At 40.7% G+C, this 24,452-nt stretch overlaps 1 long non-coding RNA gene across 1 annotated transcript in view; it reads left to right on the top strand.

Moving 5' to 3' along the window:
• The first annotated feature begins 362 nt into the window (after positions 1-362).
• The window catches only part of LOC116788748, a 39,655-nt gene continuing 15,565 nt past the window's right edge, over positions 363-24,452 (top strand). Inside the window, exon 1 of the long non-coding RNA XR_004357754.1 lies at positions 363-461. This is a non-coding gene — a long non-coding RNA (uncharacterized LOC116788748). The remainder of the gene's footprint in view (positions 462-24,452) is intronic.

Here is a 24,452-nt window from a genome sequence, read left to right as displayed (position 1 = left end):
CGGCAAATATTCACCCTTCAGACACCGAGCGGGAGGCCGCCCCCCTCCCGGCCGGGCCGGCACCCCTGTCGGAGGCGGGCCGGGGTCCGTACCCGCGGCCGGCAGCGCTCCCGGCGGCGCCCGCCCCCAACGTAAGTGACCGTCGGGCCCGGGAGGGGGTGGCCGCGCCTCGCGCCCCTGCCCCAGGGCTGCGCTCCGGGGCCGGGGCTGGTGCGGGCGGGCGGGCCGGGCCGGGCCGACCCCCGGCCGTGGCCCCAAGCGCGGCCCCGGCGCTGTGCCCCGCGCTGCCCCCGGAGCTGTGCCCGGCCTGCGCCTGCGGGAAGAGCCGCCCGCCTGCACCCGGACAAAGGCAAACAACAGCCCGGAGCCCGCTGAACGGCGGGGCTGGGAGGGGACGCGGGGCGCAGACGCGGACAGGGACCCGGAGTCCCATGTGCAGGGCAGCGTCGGTGTCATCACCGGTATGCTCTGCCCTGCTCGGGAAACAGGCTGCAGGGTTTTAGCTGCCTGCGGTTTCCATGGAGTTCTCCTGGCACGTCCGAGCCAGAACGTATGGCAGATACCTTCACAGGCGAGCCTGCAACAGGTCTCCCGCTTCTGCTCAGAGCTCCCAGGTGGAGCCTTTTCAGGTCCATTACACTGCGTAGCTCAACACCAGCAGTGCTTTTGAGAAACATGCTTAGTGCATGACATCCCTGTTCTGAAACAGAATTTTGATGTGAAGCTGTGGCAATACACATCTCCCAGTCCACATTGTTGGCTGGATGCACAGTTTTAAAAGCAGTGGCTCCCTAAAATGAAGATACTATTAAAAGCTCATTTATTAAGAAACTCAGGCCACGAAGATAATGAGTGCTACATTCTCTGCATACAGGCTCAAGTTTTGGATATAGGATGAAGGCTTGACTGGGCCTGTACTTAAAAGTACTCTAAATCTACTTGTCAAAAATGTGCTAGAATGATAAGCCATGGATTTAGGGACATGGATTATGTTGTCAGTGCTTCAACCTTAAGTTCATTTTTAAGTCCAAATTTCAGTCCTTGAGAAACGAAAGGAGGAGGAGGAGGAAGAGACTATTATAATTGAAATGCTGACATTGCTAACCGTGGCAGTGTGAATTCACTACTATAATAAGACCTCAGCTAGCAGCCTAATTCCAAAGAGATGATGTTATCTAGTAATAATGTAATCAGTTTGTTGGCTGTAACTGGCAATTGGTCTATTTTATTGCTATTTTTGGCCAAATTTTAAAAAAAATAAAAATCCATAAGACGCCAGGATTGAGGCAGAAGAGCTACCTTTGCTATTTGAAATAACAAACCAAAGTTCTTAATGAACATTTTTCACTTCAGTGCAGTTTTACAAAAGCATACTTAAAAAGGGACAGCTAGTGAGAATGCAAGCTTTCAAGCTAGGAATTGAAGGACAGAAAGGCCCAAGGGTGTAACATTGTTAAAAGTTTTCAGAGAGGTCCTGAAAGCACAATGTTCATTTTATAAAATAGAAGTTTTCTCCTGGGTAATTGCTGAATGAGTTTGCATTGATTTGCAGCTGCAAATTTAAAGGAAAAAGAGGGAAAGAAAATAAATGAAAAAGACAAATGCCCTGTTAGTAATTTAGAACTATGCCACAACCATTAGGAAAATTGCATCAGATACAAGAAAAATTCGAAACGACTGCTTAAGCTTTTGAGTTTATATATTCAGGATTCTCGAGCCTACATATCTTTCTTTTGATAGTTATTTTTAAGGAGTAAACATTCTGATAATTGTCTTGGCAGCTGATTCTCAAATTAGAAATAACAGCATAAGTGATCTAACTTGTAAGGTGCATGTGCCAGTGAAACCTTACCTGTGAAATCTTCTACAGAAGGTTGGTCAGTGATGTTAGTGAAGTCAGAATTTCAGCCACTATGAAGGAAGCCTTGTTGCAGAAAATTGCAAGGATAGAGTAATTCAGGTATATTCAGGTTTAGATTTTGCTGTTGCTCTTGATGGTGTTCTGTGTGTTTAAACCAAAATTCACTTTGGTCAGTGGGACTCTTTGGGTTGGGACCATGAATTCTTTGAAGGAGCAAGTCTTAGGTTTCTTCATGTTGCTAGGAAGCCTAGCAGTATCAAGACAAAGATATGGGAAAGTATGTGAAAACAATGAAAGCAAAGTAATGAGTATAGCCAAATCATAACTGCCCATTTTAACAGAGTGGCTTGTAAATAACAGAGCCTTACAAGAATACTTGGGTGTGTCTGAATCAACCCATTCTGAAAACCCGATGATATGCAGCTGCAGAAATGATACAAATTCTGGAAAAACTGCCAACAAAACCTGAGATAACACTGCTGGGTTTTTATTCAGATTTGTTGAAATTTCTTGAAAATTGTGTTTCCTGAGTATCATAAAAGCTCTGTTCTGCATATCAATATATCGCATGTTGTCCAGTAACTCTTGAAAAGCAGACTGAAATTACTACAGTGATTACCTTGTTCATCTGATATTTTTAAGGCAACATTAACATTCTTTTAAGACTTGTAATTTAAAAAGCATTATCATAAGCATTACAACCATTTGTGAATGCGTGTAGTCTGGGCTGTGGAAAATCAGGGGCTGGCATTCCCCGTCAGGCTTACATCCAAAGACATACGAGTTAATTTGCACTACATGGCCATCGACACTACAGAGTAATGAACTGGAAGAGGTATTTTGAGAAATGTGGATGGTTCCAGAGCTGCCCTTATACATTTGCTTGAAGCTAGAAAACAGATGTGATATAATGATAGTTGTTTTGGTTTTATTGTGGAAGAAAATACCAGCTTGTGACTGCTGATTGGATGTGAAACAAACTTTACGGCTGTAGGGATTGGATGCGGCACATCAGCAGTCATACAGGGTGCTAGTGGAAGCATTGCGTATTAGTTCCGTAACAAGAGTCACTAATTATTGTTTCTCACAAATACAAAATGAGAGGGCAATGAAAAATTAATCGAGGAAATTTATGTATGGATGTGCAGTATGGCAGTCTGGATGCCAGCAGCCACACGGGAAATCCCCAAACTACTAACTGAAGGAAATTTTAAGAACTTAACAGGTTAGTCGCCTATGTATTTTCACTTCTTTATTTTTTTTCATAGTTATTCACTCTTGGTCACCACAGAGAGATTACATTAGCCCAGTGTAGACATTTTTGCTCTCTTGGTGCATTGTTCTTGAAGTCCAACCTCCTTCTTTGTCATTACTCACAGTTACTTAGTTTTTTATTTTTTTATGCAAAAGGTCACTTTTTTTATTGGGAGATTGAGTATGATAGTTAGAGGTAAGTCTTTGTGTATACAGGAGAAAAGAAGTGAGTGAAAGAGGAGAAGGGAAAGAAGAGGGTGCTTGGAGAGCACAGAACGAAGATAGGAAATGTGGGGCTTGCAGTGGAATGGCTTCTGGTGGGATGGGACAGGAGGAGCCTGTGCAGACAGCATTCAGAGTTTGTCATTTGACCAGACTATCCCTTATTTACCATGCCCTGCATTTCTCAGCGGGGATGCAACTTGGAATCTATGTGCAACACTGAAAGATTGAGAAAGTAAAGAGAGAATGAAAAAGCAAGAGGCAATTTCTTAATTTGTTTCTTTTCCATTTCTAAAGCCTGCCTAGCCCACACATCGGGTAGGGTACACTTAAAATCTTGGACAAAACTAAGCTGGAACTAGAGAAAATTTGGAAAGAAATTCCAGTAATTTTAAAGATGATAAAAAATATCTGATACCTCTTGTCCCCCCTAAAAAAAATTGAAGGTACTTAATGTCCAGCAAAATCATCTGCCCCATGGTAAATGCCTGACAACAAGAAGACATGTATCTACTCTGAAAGCAGAGTTCAGAATATATATATGTAACTGCAACTCATATCTTGTCCTTCTGATAATATGTTGACCTAGAACTTTCACATTGTCATCTTTTTCTGCTTTCTTTTTCACTCAATTTTCTTCTTTGCTTTTGGGACAGAAAATCCCTCATGCAGTGTGGTCCAGGTTATACTGAACTGTGGATGTCTCATGCAGAGCAGTATCTTATTCTACTCATGACTTACTCATGTTGCAAAAGCAGGGTGAGTAATGGGTGCTGGAATTTAACTCCGTTCTGCATTTTGAATCTGAGGTTTCTGTAATAGGTTCATGAAGTTCACAGACTACTGTTAGTAATTTTTCTTACTCTTCTACCTCCCACTTGTGCTTTTTTTTTTGTTTCTCCAGAGATTTTCTGTGGTCCCGGAGGACTTTAAAACTTTGCAATATGACACAGAACTATATAAAAATGCTCCAAGCATGGTATAAACATACAGAGTGCATTTGTACAGCAGAAAGACCAGGGTTTGACTGGGCATGATCCCTTATAGTTCTAGGACTGTGAGTCATCATTGCACCTTTATCAGCAGCAAGGATTGCAGTGACTGCAGGTCTTAGGGATGTGGGCATAGAGGAGAAGTAGTGCTGGACTATTCACATTGCAAGTGGGATGTTTTAAACAGTACCCTGCAACATCATCTTGAATCTGCTGGGAGAAAAAGTGGTTTTGATATGCCAGTGATGTTCTCAAGTACATACTGTAGGACTCCAAGTAGAGGGGCAAATTTGAATTTAATAAGAAGCTCTGTGATGCACTAAATTGCTGATGTAGGACTTGCAGTGAGAAATATCCTGGTCCAGATAGATCTTTTGGGAGTACCTGCAGGTCAGACAAAGAGGGTCTCAGAAGGAATGCAAACCAAACAAACAGAAGTGTTCAAAATCACAAACAAGTCATTATCTGATCTGGAAACAGAACTGAGGGGTTGCCTGTAGCTGCACTTTGTTCAAACTTCAGTTGGGCTTGTGATGTAACTTACCATCAGCACACACAGTTCATGTCAGACTCTGGACTGTGGGTTTTCCTACTGATGATTCTGCAGCCTCCCAGGGTTCCTGGGGCTAGTGTGCAAGGGTCTGTTTGCTCAGAGATCTCTATTCAGTGCAAAGAGGTGGTGACAGAAGTTACTGTTAATTGTTGCCGTATGGGTAAAGGTTGGGGGTTGCTATGCAAGCAAGTCTCCTCTGCTCTGTTCCAGTTCAAAGTTGAGCCATCTAGACAAAATTAGGGAGAAGTGTTAATACAGCTAGTGTTAGGCCTCAAAAGAATAGAGACAAGGAGGAAGTAAATCATCCAAATGAGTACACAGCAGTGGTAAATCTCTTGGGTCAAGCCCCAAGTTCAGACCCAGAGGGTGCATGCAGTATAGATGTTCTGAGTCCAGCCTTGTGTCTCACTAAGCAGATCAGTCATTTGTGAAAAAGCATTTGATGCTTTCCAGGATAAGCTGGCTGTTTAGTTTGTCTTTCTAACTAGTCAATAAAACTCAAACAGTGTTCTTCTAGAAATTATCTTTGTATTAAAATTGCCTTCTTCCTATGTGTCTAAGCCTATATTTGTATGTGAATTGTAGGACCCAATGTCCTACAATATGTACAGCCCAGTTAAATTTTGACACAGGAGCAACTGCATTATTTTTCTATTCATTTTCCTAATCTGTAAACAAGCTTTTGTGCAAGACTATTGGCACTGAAAGTCTGTTTGAAATTGAGTTGTGGAAGTGCAAGAGTTCATAACCCTTCTGTTGCAGCAACCGTCAGTGCAATCTGAACACCGAGTGCCTGCAGTAGGAAGTGGTGAGATCTTAGCTACTCTGGCAGAGCCCTGGGACAGTGCAGCAGTGTTGCCAGCTACATGTCAAAGGACAGAGATAGTGCATACAACATCCTTTTCTCACCTCTACCGGGAAGAATTAACAAGACACTTTATTATTCAAGCACTTCCCGAGGCTGAGCTTCAAACTCTTTAACCTAAGAATGGATTCAGCAGCATCTAGTGAGCTTTGCAGCTCACCAGGTTTCACTTTTGACAGCAATAGAAGAGTTGTCCATTGTAACCTTTACTTTCTTGTTCATTTAATATATACAAATCACTGCTGCTGGCTTAATATGTTAACAGTTATTGAAAGAATGATCTGGTAAATACTTCAGTTCATGTATGGATTATAAAATATATTTCATTATATTGTCTGGTCACTAACTGTTTTGTTAAAATTTCATTAATATGCTTTTCTTAAATAACAAACAGATCTTGCAAAGCTGGTTAGCCATGTGAGGACCATGTGGTGTAAGCAGTTATAAATACATCAGTAAAAAACATTCCAGAGAATTATAAATCACTATAATGTTCAACTCCAGTGGGTTGATGAATAGTATCTTTATTAACTTATTAACCACTTATCAAAATGATTTGTCTTGTACTTAGACTTAGGTTTATGTATGGTGTAAATTTTATATAAAGCCTGACTTTGTTTTCTTTTGCCAGACGTATTTATTTCTGAGTCAAAACTCAGACTCTTTTGCAAAAAGGAGGAAAATTGAAGAGGCATAATAATCAGCCTAAACTCATCCAAAGCACTTTAAAAATAGCCAGCCCACCTACTGCACTGGGAGATTTTATAGTGCAGTGTACAGAAGCACAGTGTGGAGTAGCTAAGGAACTGTGCAATATGTAAGCATTTCAAAATGTACTCAAGGCAGAGTCTCTCTAACCAGTACCAGATCTGCTCCTGCTAGGGCATCTACCTCTCAGACCCCCACTGCCTTTCAGATTGGTGCCCAGGCTGTTTAATTCTGCTTTCCATGAGAAATGTCCCTGCATGTATTTTTGTTTCCAAATCAGGGGCTCGTCGTGGAGAGGTCTGTGGCAGGAGGTGGTTGAAAAGAGCGAGACGGCATTGCTGCTCAGTCACTGGCGCAGTGGGCGGCGGTGCATCGGCATTGTCACTTGGGCTGTTGCACAGATGGCCCGTGTAAACTTGAGTAAAATTCTAGCAGATAGGTCTGCAACTGCACGCAACTGCACTGTGTGGGCCTTGCTAGGTTCCATAAAACCATACCCAGCTGTCATCTCATTTTCTGAGTGCCTTGGCTCTGCCAGGGAGCGTGTTGCAAACTGCCTGCAGGTTCTGGTAGGGGTCTTGGGTAAGACCTTTCCTGGACAAGTCTTCTCAACAGAGTCCTGTACAAAACCGTTGGACTGTTTGGGTCTCTGCTCATACAGGGATATTGTTTCTTGATGGATCCTATTATTATCATGGTGACATGTAAATACATGCTGCATACAGACACTAAATTAAATTGTTCTAATTTTCAGAGACTATTTTTATCTTTTTTTCCCCGCTCTTCCTTCCATCAAGCTTCCTCTCTCTTGTTACAAACCCCTGCTTCTCTGTTCGTCTAGCCAGCTTTTATCAGTGTTTTACCTTTAATTGGTACACATAGTTGGCCAGTTTACCTGATTTCCCAATAAAGGGTCTAACGGTGAAAGGGTGTTTGGCGTGTGAACACCATATATTGCAAAAGATGCTGCAGGAGGAAGGGTAATATGTATGTGTATTACCACACTATGGCTTAGGTCAGGTGGTCACATTGCTGTATCTGAGTGGAATATTGCACCAAAATAAACTTTGAAGTAGACTAAAAAAAAAGGGGATTTTCCCATGATAGAACAAATAGAATGTACTATGCAGGGAAATGAGGTAATTCAGTCTCATGATTTTTAGCATCACTGATGCTTTGAAAAGAGAAGGCTCTGGGGACCCTATAGCACCCTTTCAGTACCTAAAGTGGCTACAAGAGAGCTGGAAAAGGACTTTTTACAAGGGCCTGTAGGGATAGGACAATGGGCAATGGCTTTAAACTGACAGAGGGCAGGTTTAAATTAGATATTAGGAAGAAATTCCTTGCTATGAGAGTAACAAGACACTGGAACAGGTTGCTCAAGGACGTTGTAGATACTCCATCCCAGGAAGTGTTCAAGGCCAGGTTGGATGGGGCTAGTGGAAGGTGTCCCTGCCCACAGCAGGGGCTGGAATGAGATGTTCTTGAAGGTTGTTTCCAACTCAAATCATTCTTTGATTCTATAATTTTATAAGGGTTAACTACCTGCCAGAAACTGCATCCTATTAATGTAAGGCATACTGGCATTTGCTTTGAATATCTGTTACAGAATTTCATGAAACAGCTTTTGTTTGTTCACACTTTTCTGTCTTAAAATTTGTATATCATCAGTAAATGTTATTTTTTCTGCAACAGCTTGCACTTTCTTCTCTATGAAGACAGAAGTCAAGTCGTCCTATTGCTTTGGTTATCATTTTCAGCTTCATGAAAGATGTAAACATGTAGACTTTTACTGCTCCTGACAACAAGGATTGTAACTAGTTTTCATGTTGAAATTCATTAATTTACTGACTGTATAAGTCGATCACTATAGGAATGGAGTATGATATTAGACCCTTAATACACTTTGTGGCAGTAGGAAAAAGCAATTGATAGAGAGAGTCCAAGCTAACACACGCAGTAGCCTTCACTGTTTCCAAAGGGAAGGAAATTCTCTACTTCTTTACAATGTTTTGCAGACTTTTGGTGCCCTGTGGTAGCAAATATGTTCTCAGGATGAGGGTTGTCTAGACTGTACACTCCAGATTATCGTAAGCATTTTATTCAGCTGAGAGCTGGAGTTCCATAACTGGTTGTTGGGATTTGAAAAGACCTCAATGTGCACGGGGAAAGAGGAACCTGCTGTAGATCTTTTGGGTCCTGAGCTGCCAAGCATATAAATATGGATAAGCATGTCCCACTGACTGCAGCAGAATTTCAAATTAAGCTCTTTCAGAAGTTTTTCCAGAGTTGGGATTTTAAGCAGTTTCTGTGTTAAGCTACAGTGTAGCAAAGAGTATGTGCTCATACAGTGAGCTTCCCTGAGCCAATGCAGAAAATCAGGGAGGTTATTTTGCAATTATTGCTGTATATCTTTCTGCTTTTAAGCCTAAATTCTCCTCTGATTTTTTTTTTTGGTGTGTTTTTGTTTAAATCCTTGAAAAGATGTCATTCTCTCACTGAATGTGTTTTTCCTCCTAAACACAAGCTGTAAGTACATACACAGATAATATTATGTGATTTCTTGAGTCAGCTGCTTGCAGTTGTTATGTGTTTTATGCTAGGAAAATTTAGAAAATTATTTTCAAACCTCATAAGCTCAGACATGGAAGCTCCTTGACTGGTCTTTACCATGGAAATTGCAAGTTTAGACATGTAAGTGTATATGTAAAAGAAAAACCCCAGAGGTAACAGACAAGTAGAATTTTGCAGGGTTGTCATAGACACAGTGACATCTGGTTTTTATTGCAGTTAATGATTCCTAATATTATGTGCCATTTTGTGTTATGTAACCATTTATTATTAATCTACCTCTCCTCTTACAAATCAGTTTTCAATGGTTTTTTCTCCCCAATCGTATACTGAGAGAGTATGTGGGTATACATTTAACTAAAATAAAACTAAAGGTGTTCTTCTATATTAAGAATTTTTGAAGTACTTGGAGATGGATTCTGTGTTCTCCATGAAGTAACTGTTGTCCTAATCATTACCAGGAATTGAACCTGGAATTACCAGAGCTAGAGAATAGTTTGACAATTTGAGCTCAAAAAGGCTAAATCTTCTGGCTAACAGTTGTAGGAGAGTCATGTCTTTTGTGGCTCTGGCAGAAGTTACTAGTTGGAGAGGGAATTATGCTTGAGCAACTCAAAATTTTTAGTGAAATCCAAGGGAATTTGGGGATTTGCAGGGAATGCAAAATTGGGCTCTTCCAGGAGCTTCCCAGTAAGCATGAAAGAGGTTTTTTTTTTTTTGGTTTTTTTTTTTGTGTGTGTGTGTGTGTGTGTGTGTGTGTGTGTGTGATGGGTAGGGAGAAATCCTAGCGCCTGACAATGTTCTGGCTAAGTGTGCTCTTCAGTTTTCCATTAGTGGTGGCGTAGTCCGTCAGTGAATCCTTTCAGTAGTAATCATCTGGCATTTCCTAAACCCTTGTCTGTGTATCATGTAAAACTTAGTGTTACCACTCTAAAGAAAGACCTTGAAAAGTTAAATGCCATTGGAATTTAGTAATGTAGGCCACAGTGTAAACTGTGGTTAAGTTGAGCCGAGACCTTCTTTGGAGAAAGAACCTGTGATTGATTAAACCCTGCCTCTAGTTAGATAAAAATGAGTTCGAAGTAGATTAATATAAAAACAGTTAAAAGCTTCCTTTTTGTTTTCAGTTTTCAAAATTAAACTTGTCAAGAGTTTGGCAGAAAGAGGTCAAAGGCAAATCTGATCTAAACTGAGAAAAACAAACCTAAGGAACACAGAGCAGTGTGGACCTTCTCATGTTTGGTTGATTTAAATGAATTTTCTCACTGAAGGCTGTGATCTTTAAGATCCTTCCAACTCAAATGATTCTGTGACTTTATGGCCTTCATTTTGGCTCGCCAAGCCATTTTTCTCCAGACTACTACCCTACATGATTTGTGTGTCATAGCTTTGTCTAACACAGAAATTTCTTCTGTACTGCCTGGCCTATCTTCTCATGGCCTTCATGAATCTTCTCTGACATTTAATGGGTGTAATTATCATGAGAACATAAACCAAGGGCAAAACTCAAAAGATAGTCTTGGATTCAGTAAGAAACTGTTTGAGAGAGAATTGAAATGGAGACAGCGTAACCTAACAGCTAGAATGATGTCAGACTTTTTGCTGGAATCTGCTTCTATCTGTAACTTTGCATGGTATGTGGCCTCTGTGTCACACAGTTTGTTCTACTGAAGGCACAGCTGCAGTTTGGTGGCAAGGGGGTGCAAATTTCTGTAACTGATATGGATATAAATTCTGTAGCCCAATGATGAGTGAAAAGTGAGACTCAGAGACCATCTCCAACAAATCCCACCAAAGTGTTTATCGAAAAACCATGTTGATTTTACTTAGTGTCACACTGGAAAGTAATTTTAGAACACGTTTGGGCTTTGACACCTTTTCTTAATATTTTTTCTCTCATATCCCTTTGTATGTACAATTAGGTCATGTTAGTGACCACAGGTATGAGTCTCCATTCCATTGCATCAGTTTCATGCCAGAGTAACCCCACTGTTTTTCACAGTATAAAAGTTGGATGGAATGTGGTGAAAAATTGATCCCATACATATTCTAATCTCTGAGTGACTTAATATTTAGTGCTAAAACATTTTCAACCTTTAAAAACAACACTTCTATCAGTCATGTTACAGATTTAAAGTCTGCTGTCTCACGACTTGCCAGAATTGCAGCAAATGCTGGGAAGTGAGCATGTCCTTAATCACAGCAAATCATGGGATATTTGATGCTTACATTTGACAGTCCTGTTGGAGGGTTAGCTAGTGCTCTTGTATATTGACCTCGATGTTGAAATATGTACCTTTTCTCCCATCTCTATTTTAAGGTAAAATTACAGCGTAATTTCTATAGATGTAGGCTATTTGTTCATTTTAAATGGTAGCAGTTTGAAATCTGTATCAGACCTGCAATCTTATGGATCAAGAGATAAGTTAATGGAGACCTCGAGAAAGTAAACAAGGCAGAAGTCAGATGCTGGATATTTTATGGGTCCAAAGGTTGTTCCATGACTACAGAAGTAAAACTTAAGTCTGTTGTTACAACAGCATACGTATTGTAAATATGCGTTTCTATTATTACATATATACATATATACATATTTCCTCTAATTACTAACTAATCTACTGTTCTATTTGCAATATGAGGGAAGCATTGTGGTATCTCTAAATTTCTGAAGTTAATGAGCCTGTCCCCGTTAAAATTAGTTACAAAGCTCCTATTTAGCAGGAGGAGCAATCTCATTACTTTTGATGATCATAAGCTAATACTCCTGATAACTAACTTGGGAAACAGAGACAGACTGTAGTCTCAAAGGAGAGATCATTGAGAAGGTATCAGTGTGTAAAAGGGATGTAGGGATCTGTTGGATTTGAGACTTTGTTACATCACAGATTTCCCGTATGACTTTTAGGCTAGTTAATAGTGTTCCCCTTTGAATCTCTAAACCGGGCATAGCAGCACATCCTTGCATTAAAAGGAGTGATGTGCTCAGATGGGTAGCAGTACCAGATGTATCTGTGGCACATTTTATCATTGGGAGAGATTTCTCATAAGACTCAGGCATAAGTTAACAGTTGGGTAAATAGTACTAGTAGTTAATTAGTTATTAGTTAATTATGTTAGTTAATTAGTAGCTGGTAGAGTAACAGCTGTTGCTCCTGCTTTTTGTGTAAGGTAATCATAGAGTGATAGGATGGCTTGGGAAAGGACCTTAAATAAGGGACTTGTGAGCCTTGGTCTCATGTGGTGCTTCTAATGGTACTGCAGTATCACAGCAAAGTCATGGTGCTGCAAGTCAATTATTGCCTCTTTTCTCATATATATTCAAATTGCTGCAGATTAATGAGGTGTCAGACCCCTTCAACTTGAGATATTCTATGACTCTATAGGTGAAATGTGGTAAGTGTTTATACATTTGGGCTGTGGCATACTTAAGACAATGAAACTTGGTTTAGCCTGTGACAAAAATGATTATGTCAAACCACATTGTCTTGTGCTACTTCAGGGCTGAGGATGTACAAAACTGCTTGGCTCAGATGACATGTGGCAACTTGTTAAGCCCTGGTAATTTGATCTGAGCTCATATAAAGGTTGAGATAAGAAATTGCTGTTATTCCTTCTGGTATCAGCATCTTTGACTACAGGAAAACAAGTCTGGTAATATAAAGGTCTCAAGAAGATTTATACAGGTTAACAGTACTCCTTCTTCATTTTCTCCTTTCCACTTTTTACTGATTTAAATTGGCCAAGGAACAGAAATTCTGTTCATAGGAAATCTTCTTTTCTTTTATTTTTACTGATTTTTTCCTTTTTTTGGTGGGAGGGGTTTTGGTCCAAACTGATTTGGGAAATAAAAAGAAATTTTTCTGCCAACCAGAAATTTTTTGATAATTTGCTTCTGGAAACATTTTACATGTTCAACAACATTTTATTTCTGGAATTCATGCGCTCCCTGGTTCCTGCAGCTTCTCAGTTAAAATGGCATTTGACAGGTGACTTTGACTATCAGCTCTGTAGAGTAGTTGTGGAGCTATATGCCATCAGTGATGTTTTGGCAGCCCTGCTCTGTGGACTGACTGGAAGTCTGTTGCAGGACTTCCAGCTTTCAGTTGGCATTTACTGTTAGGCAAATAGAAACTTTGGAAAATACTGGGATTTCCACGTTTTCTCTACCCTTAATGGGAAGTTACTCCTTTTAAGGTCACGGTTTTCAAGACTTCCAGTTTAGGTGGCTGAAATCGTGGAAGCTTGGTGTTTTCCCTCTTTGGGACACTCCATTGAGCAGATCTGCCTCCTGATTCTTCACTAAACACCATTATTTCAAGTGAGCCATTTCACACCTTGTTATCCAGCATCGGGGTCGTGTTCTTTGTTGTAGGATGCCAAAAGAAGGGGCTCCTGTCTGAAAGTTTCATCCATCTCTTTTGGCTGGGGATGTATCTACCATGCTTTCAACTAGCTTGCTGTAGTATGGGTAGTAATCCAGCTGTGGAAGCATGGAATTTAGCGTGGGCTAATTCCTGCATGCAGTTTACCCAGCTTCTTTGGGTGTGTCCTGCATGGGCTGCTAGACCACAATGGAAACTACCCACGCAGCTTCAGACAGCTAATGAGGCGACCTCGCACCCACCACACCCAGCGACTGGAAGATTCTGGCCCATCTTGCAGAATAGCACTGTGCAGAGTTACAGCATCTGGCTTTGGCAAGTTTGCAGGCACAGACAGTCTTTGAAACAAAAACAAAACCATGCATCCTCACCACTGTTTATTCCCATATTTACATGACTAAATGCTGCAATGCACACATGTGGGTAAGAGCAGGAAGAATGCGCTCCACCAGTGATTGTGAAGGAACTGTAGTGGCTTAGCACCCTGCAAGATCTGCTGCTTGAGCTGATCCACAGCTTTTTCTAGCCACATCAAGGGTTTCACACATCTCAAGCAGAGTTGGTGCTTGCAATGTGAAAACTACCTAAAAGGTGTCATATTTGGCCTTCAAAATTCAAGTTTATCAGACATTCTAACAGATTGCCGGTGCACTTATCCTTAACCCCCAAATATCCATACATTTCACCAGAGACGAAACTCTTTTCTGAATCTCTTTCCTGAAAGAGTGATATGGATCTTCTGTGACTGACATGCAGGTACAGAAAAAAATGGATTTCTTGTAGTCTTGCTTGTGTTGCTACAAATATACCTCTCATGGTGAAGAACTGAGCACCTTCAGCTCTTCTATTGGCCTCAGTACTCTTGGTCTGTGGATAGCTAGATATGGCAGGAGATAGCAAATATTTTAGATGAAAGAAGAAAGCAAGAATTGTCTTCAGTCTTAGTTGGCACACCACGCTGTTTCTGCATTTCAAACACTTTTGTAGAAAGGCTTATTCAGTGTGAACACTGAATGTATCTGATCTTTCAAAATTTAAATGATTTCTGCGTGAATGCATTGTGTTCTCCTCGTGCGAGTACCTGTGGGGGTGAACAGATCTGAGCCCATAAAGTCTGTTATGGCTCTTCAGTTCATCCTTGAAGATGTTTGCCAACCTCAGACTTTTACAGCAGGAATCTTGCGTAAGACCACATGTGCAAGAAAATCATCCGTGCAACATTTAAAAGCCATTGTTTCCTCCATTAGTTAAGAGGAAACACAGACTAATTTCTTACTGAATGTGTTTTTATGGCCTTCTCACAGCTTTGATTATCTCGTGGGAGCATGTAATGATAAATTATTAAAAGGAAATTTAAGCTGCTCAAAGCTAAACATATAAGTTATCTTGTTAAGGAGGAAAATATATGTGAATGGATCAGTAGGGTTAAATCCCTGCAAGACATTATAACCTTCTGTTGTGATTGCATATAGGGAACCTGATAATCTTAGTTGTCTCTGTCACAAAGGAGGAGAAAGATATTTTTATGCGTGCATTTTATTGCAAAATAAAACACGGTGCTCTAGGCACAAAGTGAAACAAGAGAGTGTGTGTAAACACGTATGTACATACTTGCATATACACACATGCATTCTTTTGGTACGCTTCCTTCCAGATGCAGTTGGAGTCCTGGCTGCTGTGAGGATTTGGCAGCTTTCTTGTGCAGTGTGGGTGTTTATCATTCTACTGTGATTGTTCATGTTGTGATGAGTTTCCTCTTGAGTGCATTTTTCAGGCACATGTTCCTGTCATCCAGGGTCAATGCTGAGCCAGAGAAGCACTGCACAGGTGCAGTTAGCCTCTTTCTTTTGGCTGCAGATAGTGGCACTTCTCAATTTAACTTATGATTAAACCATTGCCCTGATACAAAACCAAATAGAATCTTTCTGCATGGATTTCAGAAAAAAAGGTTCTTTATATAAACAAGGGAAAAAATGAGTGATTTCATAAAAATAGACTCTCAAGACATGACCAAGAGCCTGTTAAAATTGATGGAAAGACTCTTTGGATTTTAGCAAGCTCTGCTTCAAACCCTTAATGCATGTTCTGGTGTGTATAATCCCTGGTGGGAGTAGCTCCTTGTTAAGCAGGAGATACTTTTACTCTCACTTAGTGCTGGTATCAGCAGAGAAAGCTCAGGGTGGTGGGAGAGTTCATGACAAAGAATGATTTTTTCTTCTTGGGCGGCAACTGGCTTCTAAACAAAAAAGCCCTAAGGGGAGAAAGGCATAAGGGTCATTACAGCTGTCATTTGGCACTTACTAACAGTTTCTTGAAAGAAACTGTTAACACAATTTTGCTACTTGCCAGACAGCGAGGGCAAGCTGGCAATGTTTTGAAGCCAGAATTGGACTGCAGGCTTTAGAGCTCCTCTCTAGGATCACCCAAGCAAGAAATATGGGAAACTGAACATGACTAACCCTTCTACCTGCAGAAATCCATGCTTGTCCACTCACAAACATGAACCGTGTTTCTGTCTGACTTCAGAGACGGTAGCAGAGGTTATGGAAAGGTCCATTTGGAATCAAATCTGGCAAGGGATGCCAGGGACAACACGAAGAGCTTCTTCAAGTACATCAGTAGCAAAAGGAAGACTAGGGAAAATGTGGGCCTCCTGCTGAATGGGGTGGGTGCTGTGGTGACGAAGGATTCAGTCAAGGCGGAGTTACTGAACTCCTTCTTTGCTTCAGCCTTTACTGCTGAGGCCAGCCCTCAGGAATCCCAGACTCTGGAGGCAAGAGAGAAAGTCTAGATAAAGGAAAACTTTCCCTTGGTTGAGTGGGATTGGATCAGAGATCATTTAGGCAAACTTGGCGTCCACAAATCCATGGACCCCGATGGGATGCACTCATGAGTGCTGAGGAAGGTGGCAGATGTTATTGCTAACGCCTCTCCACAGTCATGGAGAATAGGAGAGGTGCCTGAGATTGGGCCACTCTCCAAGGCCATGGAGAACAGGAGAGATGCTCGAGGACTGGAGGAAAGCCAATGTCACTCCACTCTTCAAAAATGGCAAGAAGGAGGACCCAGGTCAAGGGAGGTGATCCTGCCCTTCTACTCAGTTCCAGTGAGGCTGCATGTGGAGTTCTGTGTCCAGATCTGGGTTCCTCTGCTCAAGAAAGACAAGGAAATACTGGAGCAGGTCCAGTGGAGGGCTACAAAGATGATCAGGAAACTGGAATGTCAATCAGGAGGAAAGACTGAGGGAGCCTCTTTAGCTTGGAGAAGAGACGAGGGGATCTTATCAACGTACACAAATATCGTAAGGGCAGCTGTCAAGAGGATGGGGCCAGACTTTTCAGTGGTATCCAGTGACAGGACAAGGGGCAATGGGCAACAACTGAAACACAGGAAGTTCTGTCTGAATATGAGGAAAACTTCTTTACTGTGTGGGTGACAGAGCTCTGGAAAAGGCTACACAGAGAGGTTGTGGAGTTTCCTTCTCTGCAGGTATTCAAAATTTGTCTGGACATGATCCTGTACAACCTCCTGTAGGTGAACCTGCTCTAGCAGGAGAGTTGGACTAGATGATCTCCAGAGGTCCCTCCCAACACCAGCTGTTCTGTGATTCTGTGTTTTTTGCCTTTCTTTCACAGTAATAATAACCTGTGATGAGGTAATGCTTTAAGATCAAGGATGTTGGTACTAATTGACCTGGAAGGAATTTATTCAGCTATTTAGACGGTATAGTGGTTTTGATTTCACTTAGGAGCAGATAAAAGCCAGATTTTCACTAGGAGTGGATAAAAGCCAGATTTCAGCTTTGTTGGGCCAGATTTTTCCCGTTAGAGCAGCACATACTGTCCAGAGTAAAGGAGGAGTTGCTTATTCCTCCCAGGACCTTGTTGTTTCTCTTTGTCCTGTTTTGCCTGGAACAAATGGTAGAACTCTCCTCTCACTGTGTCTAAATTGTCAAGATCCATGATGTGTGAGAAATTCAAGGCCTGAGAAGGGACACCAGTCCCAAGGGTGGGACAATTTGGGATTCACTGGGAGTCCGGTACTGCTACTGTGCCATGGCTGCATCAGCTCTTTTACCAGGGCTGGTAGGTACTGGAGTACAAAATCAGCAACAAAATATGAAAGAGGGACAAAGCCTTTTTTGTGGCGGCTGTGGTTTAATCCTAGCTGGCAACTAAGTATCATGGAGCTGCTTGCTAACTTCCCCCTCTCTCTGGCAAGATGGGGAAATTGGTAAAAGGTAAAACCTGTAGGTTTTGATAAGAACACTATAACAATTGAAAAAATAAGCAAAATATAATAATAGTAATGAAAAGAAGAGAGAGAGGAATAAAATGATCCTCATGGGTTCCTTCCAACTCAGAATATTCTGTGATTCTGTAAAATCTGAGAGAAACAAGTGATGTACAATACAGTTGCTCACCACCCACTGACAAACGCCCAGCCCATCCTGTAGCAGCGATCGGCTTCTCCTGGCCAGCTCCCCCAGTTTGTATACTGGGCATAGTGTTCTATGGTATGGAATATCCCTTTGCCCAGTTTGCTTCATCTGTCCTGGCCATGCTCCCTCCCAGCTTCTTGTGCAGCTCCTCACTGACAGGGCATGGGAAACTGAAAAGTCCTTGGCTTCTGGTAAGCACTGCTCAGAAGCAGCAAAAACATTTGTGTTATCAGCATTATTCTCATACTGAATCCAAAACACAGCTCTGTACCATCTACCAGGAAGAAAATTAAATTCATGCCAGCTGAAACCAGGACAGTAGGGAGTAATTATAATGTTTATTGAAGCTGGACAGAGAAGGGTATAAAAAAGGTGGGCTGGAATCTAGCTCACTGTTTTCCCATCTCTGCCGTCATTCATTTTTGCAGTTTAATTGTGATTCTGTATCACTGGGTTACGTAAACCAAATATTGCTTGAATGCTTGACTTCAGCAAGTTCAATACAATCCATTCCATTCAATACAGTAAGAAACTTCCCTGCAAGCTTATAAAACAGTTTTGTTATTGATCTGAGGCACTTGTTTTATTGATACTGATTTGGTACTTTTTAATGTGCTTCTGAATTTATTTGGAGCATTTGACTGTGCCAAGCTCTGCAAAACTGGGGGAAATGTAATTCAGTAACTGTATAGTATAGAATTTCTTGTATGTGCTGTGAATGTTGGCACAGATGGATACTGGATTAGGTGAACACTGCTGATCTCAGGGTATTTGGGGTGTTTTTTCTTGCACACATGAAGAAAAATCTCATGAACTTCTTTACTTGATATCATTCTGGAATAAATCCACTTTAATAAATAATGTTAAACTACTAAGGTGTGCTACTGATATGGTTGCATTTTATTACCTGCTTCATGTAAACCATGAATGGCAGAGAGAACCAGTTAAGTGTTTTTAGTTTCAAATGCAGGATGTGTGATGCAATCCATTACAGGGTTTATGCACTTATGCACAGAGCATATTTTTTAGCTACTGTACTTTGAAACCTGTGCCAGACATCTATGCAGCCAGACAGTAAACAAAGGAAATGATACCTTAGGCCAGGAACCTTCAACAGCGCAGAGGGTTTTCCTCAGAGATTGTGAACGGGAAGCATAGCATATGTAAAGTCACAAAGGTTAGTAGGCCAACCAAGAGCAGCACTGTGCCTGTGAGCTGCATATATGGGATCTGAAGTCACTGGGAGTTTTGTAACTAATTTCAAAAGAGGTAGGACTGCCCCAAGTGTTTTGACAGTAGTTTCATTGTATTGGTATCAACTAAATTACTACAGGTTTGGTCAAGGATGTACAAGGTGAATTCCATCTGCTGTCGAACAAGGTTGTGAAATTTTATATGTTTGCTTAATTAAAAAAGTATTTTGCTCTGACTGTCAAGACTCCATGAACATTTTGCCTTAATCTATGTAAAAGTGCTTTCTAACTGAACCACTTTGAATGCAGATTCCACTTCAAGATAAAGGATTCTAATTGCAGTGAATATTAACTGCAGGCACTTCCAGATCCCAAAATGGGATTTTGCAATTTAAAGTTTTGATATGTGACTTACATGTTTCTGGAAATTCTGTAAAATTGAAAAGATTGAAGTGTTTGGTATTTTGATTTTTTTTTTCCCCAAAGCCAAATGTAGGGTTAAAAGCTAAACTTGAAACAGTTTGGTCTGGCTGCAAAATTCGTTGTAGACTTTAAGGAGGATTGAAGAACTATTTCACATTCTTCAGATGCAAGTGAATATAACAATGAAATAAAAATAATTCTGGAAATGGAAAATTAAGCATAAAGTGTATTCATTGAAAGGAAGGCTACTGAAGTATGATAATACTACTGCTGATTTAGGTTTGGTTTTTGAGGTGTGGAGATTTTTTATTTAGTTAGTTTTCAGGTGATTTATTTTTGATCTACTTGTAATAATGATTATTATGACATAAGTACAGTAATATAGTGGCTAGCTAATGGCAGTCTTCTGCACCATCAAAATCAATTTGTGATACCTCCTGAGAAATGTAGTTTCAGGTCTTTTCTCCCCATGATAATGAAAAGTTCTCATGGTGTCAAAAGTTACTTTTTTTGTGTGTCAGTACAATGGAGAATTTTGGAGAGTGTTTAGAGCTCTTGGCTTCTTTCTTTGGAATATTTGAACACTGGCTCTACCGAAGCAGGAAAACTAATGTTCTTTGGGTGATAGAATGGAGACTGAATAGCAGAAGACACTGAATTGCAGAGCAGTCAGATAGGAGGAAAACTACAAGATGGGATTTCTTCCTGTGGATATTTGTAGTCCAGAAGGTTCAATCTCTGAATCTCGTCCAATATCTGAGGACACTGGCAGGAAGTCTGATGAAGGGTTTGTACCAGTGATGTACTGTCTGGGAAAATAAATATTACCAAGAACTGGTCCTTGTATTTCAGTGGTGGTTATGCAGAAAGAATGCTCAGACCTGTAACTGATATATTTAAAGGTATTAATCATACTGATATTACCCTGTCTTCTCTTTTCTCCCTGTATAATATCATTGCCTGAAAAGTAAAGAAAATAATAATCATGGCTCTATCTTCCTGCTTCGCTGGGTAGGAGTGTGCTATAGTCCAAAGACTGCTGCAGTGCTGTACAGAGTACAGAGGAACCAAGTTTACAATCTAATCTTGATCTGCCAGCTCTTTTCTAATATAGAAAAGGAAAAGAATTTTTGCTTTAGATTTATCCTCCGATATGAACTCTGAGCAGAGTTTTGTGCTTGAGTTTCTGCATTTTCTTCAGGTGTGTTCAAGGAGTCCACAACACATCCACAATCTGCAGCAGTAAATAGCTGGATGAGACCTGTTAAATCCAAGAATTGGGTTTTGTCAGAAATATAGAAGTTCATATTATGCTCAGGACCAGAGTGGTGGTTAACCTTCCCAAGATTTTGACAGCTGCATGGGAGCAACTGACTCTCATTATATGAAGAAGAGATTTGCACTTCGAGGGCTGCATTTGCTCCCTCCACTGCAAGCTAATGGCCAAAATTATTTTGCCAAGTTGAGAGCAGAGTTAGTCCTGAATCTGCAGCTTCTCTGCACTTTGTATACAATGGGTTATATGGTGGTCATATGTGTGGGTTGTAGAAGGATGATTAAGGTTCTTTAAACAGAATATAAATAACAGAAAATTGAGGGCCCATTGACTCTTTACAGGAGGCCTATTTAGCTAATACTAACAAAGTTTTTTCCCATTTTAACTGCCATGCATTCAAGTTTTTTTTAGCTGCTTTTGTTGTAATTCACTCTGGCTTTCTCTTAGCCGTTACTCTTTGCCTTTATGATCTGTTTTCCTTCCATCCAGAGTTTCCTTTTCTACGCTTTTCTCAAGCAGATTCCTTCCATCCACTACAAGAATGGGTACTCAAATCAATTGTTGATTGAAATCCTGGTTCCCTGGGTGTTTCTCTCTACTGCTTTTAGTAGTGTCAGGATTCAAGATACATTTGTTTTTCTTTCTTGCCATTACACAAATAGTGCTCCCCAGTAGGACTTTGAAGTTCATATTGTATTCATTAATAAGATTTTAAATCTTTTCAAGACAGTCCCTCCTAGCCTTTCTCCACCAGCAGGATATGTAGCCCATTGCACATGAATTGGTTCCGGGAGTGGGGCCAGGGAGCAAGGGAGTGGGGCTGGGCCAGGAAGCAGGAATAACTGCTTCCCTAAGCGTAGGAAAAGGGATGTCTGGGTCCTAGCTTGTGTGGGTTGAGGAGGTGAGGAGTGCAGTCATCTGTGCTGAGCATGGGTACATCAGCTTCTTAAAGAGCTGGCAGCAGTAGCAGTGAGTGGGATCTGCTAAGACCCTCAGAAGCTCACAACTGGTGAACCAGCTGTGATTTCAGAGGTTGGTTTGACCAAACTGGGATGAACTGTTTCCAGCACAGTTTTGGCTACCCACAACCTCTGTTGGCTTAGTCCTGTATATCTGATGCCAGTGCATTGCTTAATGATGTCAGCGGGTGTTTTTGGGTTTGCAAGGAATGCGGGAATGGGATCTCTGAAAAACAGAATCTGTATTAGAAATGTTCTAAACCAGAAAGATGTTTTGCAGAAACTTGCCGTAAGAATTTTAGCAAAAAAGTTGAGCTCCTTCAGGCTCTTTGCTATTGCTTTTATGAATTATCCTTACAGGTAGCTCACATTCTTCCAGGCTGTCTTTAGACGCTTTTGTGAAAGGCTTCTGAGGGCAAATAATTCAGGAAAATATTTCTGACCGGTGTACACTAATTGCCTGGATACCACCGAAGTTTGCGAGACTTCAGAAGCTTAAGTACTTTCCTGAATTATGCCTTGTGAAATCATCACAGATATTCCAGTGGATCTCTTGTGGAGATGATAACATCTCTCAAGTGTTGAAGATTTTAACTTTACTTGATTTTTGTTCTAGAATTGAACAGTGTGCTATTGTGCCTATGCAGGCCTTTGCTGGGCTTGATGTTTTCATTCATTATTAAAGTGGAATGGAGTCACCACATTTGTTTCTTCCAAGGGTATTTCCTGCCAAAGCCAGCAGTATGGATGTCTGTAACGTATTTGGGGATTCCTTATTAAGTGTTTGACATGCTTAATAAATTTGCCATGTTTATCAGTTATAAGTATCCCCTGGTAATGTTAGGATGAAAGCTTCTAAGACATACCAGCTAGCTAGATGTTAGTTTTTATACTCAAGATGTACTGGACACCCAAGACTTCCTGCTGTACCAGTGTGTTGAATCAATTACTGTGTAGCCTTCAGCCACTGCTGTGTGTTGGTTTTTGTCAGCCTGTGACAACCCCAACTGTGTTGGGATTTTCTTACCTTCTGACAGAAATGTCATTGGCCTTTTCTGACCTTGCCTTGTGGTTACTCATGAGATTTTGAAAGGTCTTTTGGAATTAATTGGCTTCTCCCTTGGTACGATAATATTGCAGGGTACTACTTCCTGGATTTTCCTGCTAGAACATAACAGTTTTTACAGTGGTAAAGTTTTAAATAGACTTTGAAATACTTGGCATCAGGATAGAGGTTTTTGCATGCAATATATTAGTCAGTGTGACTTACTAAACCCCTAAAAAGAGTGGTTTGTGCAAGAAACTGCATATTCCCTAGTAAATCATAGAAGTGTAGGAATGGGAGGGAGCTCAGGCGACCAGTCCATCTCTCTGTTTTGTGGCTGGGCCAAGGACTATTTTTGACAGTGATTTGTCTAACTTTTCCATAATGGACTCTTGTGATGAGGATTCCATGACAAGCCTCGGTGAGCTGTTCCAGTGTATGGCTGTTTTTGTTAGTTATTTTGTCCCAATAGCTAACAAATCTTCTTTTACCACATGGTAAGCAGAACTATTCTTCTAACCTTGCTGAACCTGAAGAACAGTCGATCACTGTCATATTTATAACAGCATCTTGCATATTTGAAGACTTATGTCTTTCCTCAGCCTCTTTTCTAGACTAAACAAACTCAAATCTTTCAGCTTTTCTTCCTAGATCGTATATTCCAACCCAGTGTGTGTGGGTTTTTTTGGTTGCTCTTCTCTGGACTCTTCAGATTGTCTGCATAAATCTTTAAACATATAGTTCAAAACTGGACTGTATTTTTGATTTTAGGCATCATTAATGCCAAAAGGTGTGAACTAGTTACCTCTCATAAAACACCGTATTTGCAAGAGAATCATACTCCTAACTTAGTTTGCACCTAGTTTATGAAAGATTTTTCTACATTTCTGTAGCTAACTTGCTTTTCTCTGCTTTGTAATTGTGCATTTGATTTTCCTGCAGAAGTGCAGAACTTGTCTTTTTATTTCATTCCACCAAATTCACAGCCAATGATTAATTGACAACCCTTTCGACCTGTCCTGTGGATGTTTTTCTGTTCTTCACAGCCAGATGCCCTGCAAATTTAGTGTACCTTAGTATTCCAACATTCTGCTTCTAGCTGGGCTTCAGTCAATCCTTTCAAAACAAAGCAGCAATAATAGTATTTATCCAAGAATCATATAGTAATGTGTTCTGAAGAACTTTCTTCTACTGGTTTGCTAATGAAAGCACTGAGGGCATATTGTGCAACTTGTGTCACAATCTTTCTATACTTAATATCCTATTTTCTGTTTCTCCCTTAAGCTGTGGACTATAAACATGGAACAAAACAGAAAGGTCTGACATGATGTATTTTTCATCTCCATTAGGAAGGCTGGCCAGAATGCTACCTGTGTTCCTGTTTCCCCAGCCCTTCCCTAGAGCCAATAGCCACTCTGGTTGGTCTGGTCTGAGTCACACCTGACAGTTTTATTAGTGCTCATGAACAGCATTGGGCAACGACTGGATCGCTAGCTGAAGCTTGGCACTATGTCTACAATATCATGGATTTGGGCTTCTGGCAGGCAGGCAGCTGACACCCTAGGGCACTGGTTTGACAATGGATGCCTCTGTTCATCTCAGAAATAATTGTAACAGAAAAAAATAATCTTGCTGTGATAGTCATCAACAAAGCAGAAAAAAAAAATAAAAAGAAAACATAACAATTTACCTAGTGTCTGGTGTATT

The sequence above is a fragment of the Chiroxiphia lanceolata genome, chromosome 6 (genome assembly GCF_009829145.1).
Source record: "Chiroxiphia lanceolata isolate bChiLan1 chromosome 6, bChiLan1.pri, whole genome shotgun sequence".
In the NCBI taxonomy this organism is placed as follows: domain Eukaryota; kingdom Metazoa; phylum Chordata; class Aves; order Passeriformes; family Pipridae; genus Chiroxiphia; species Chiroxiphia lanceolata.
This window is presented reverse-complemented; position numbering and strand designations above follow the sequence as displayed.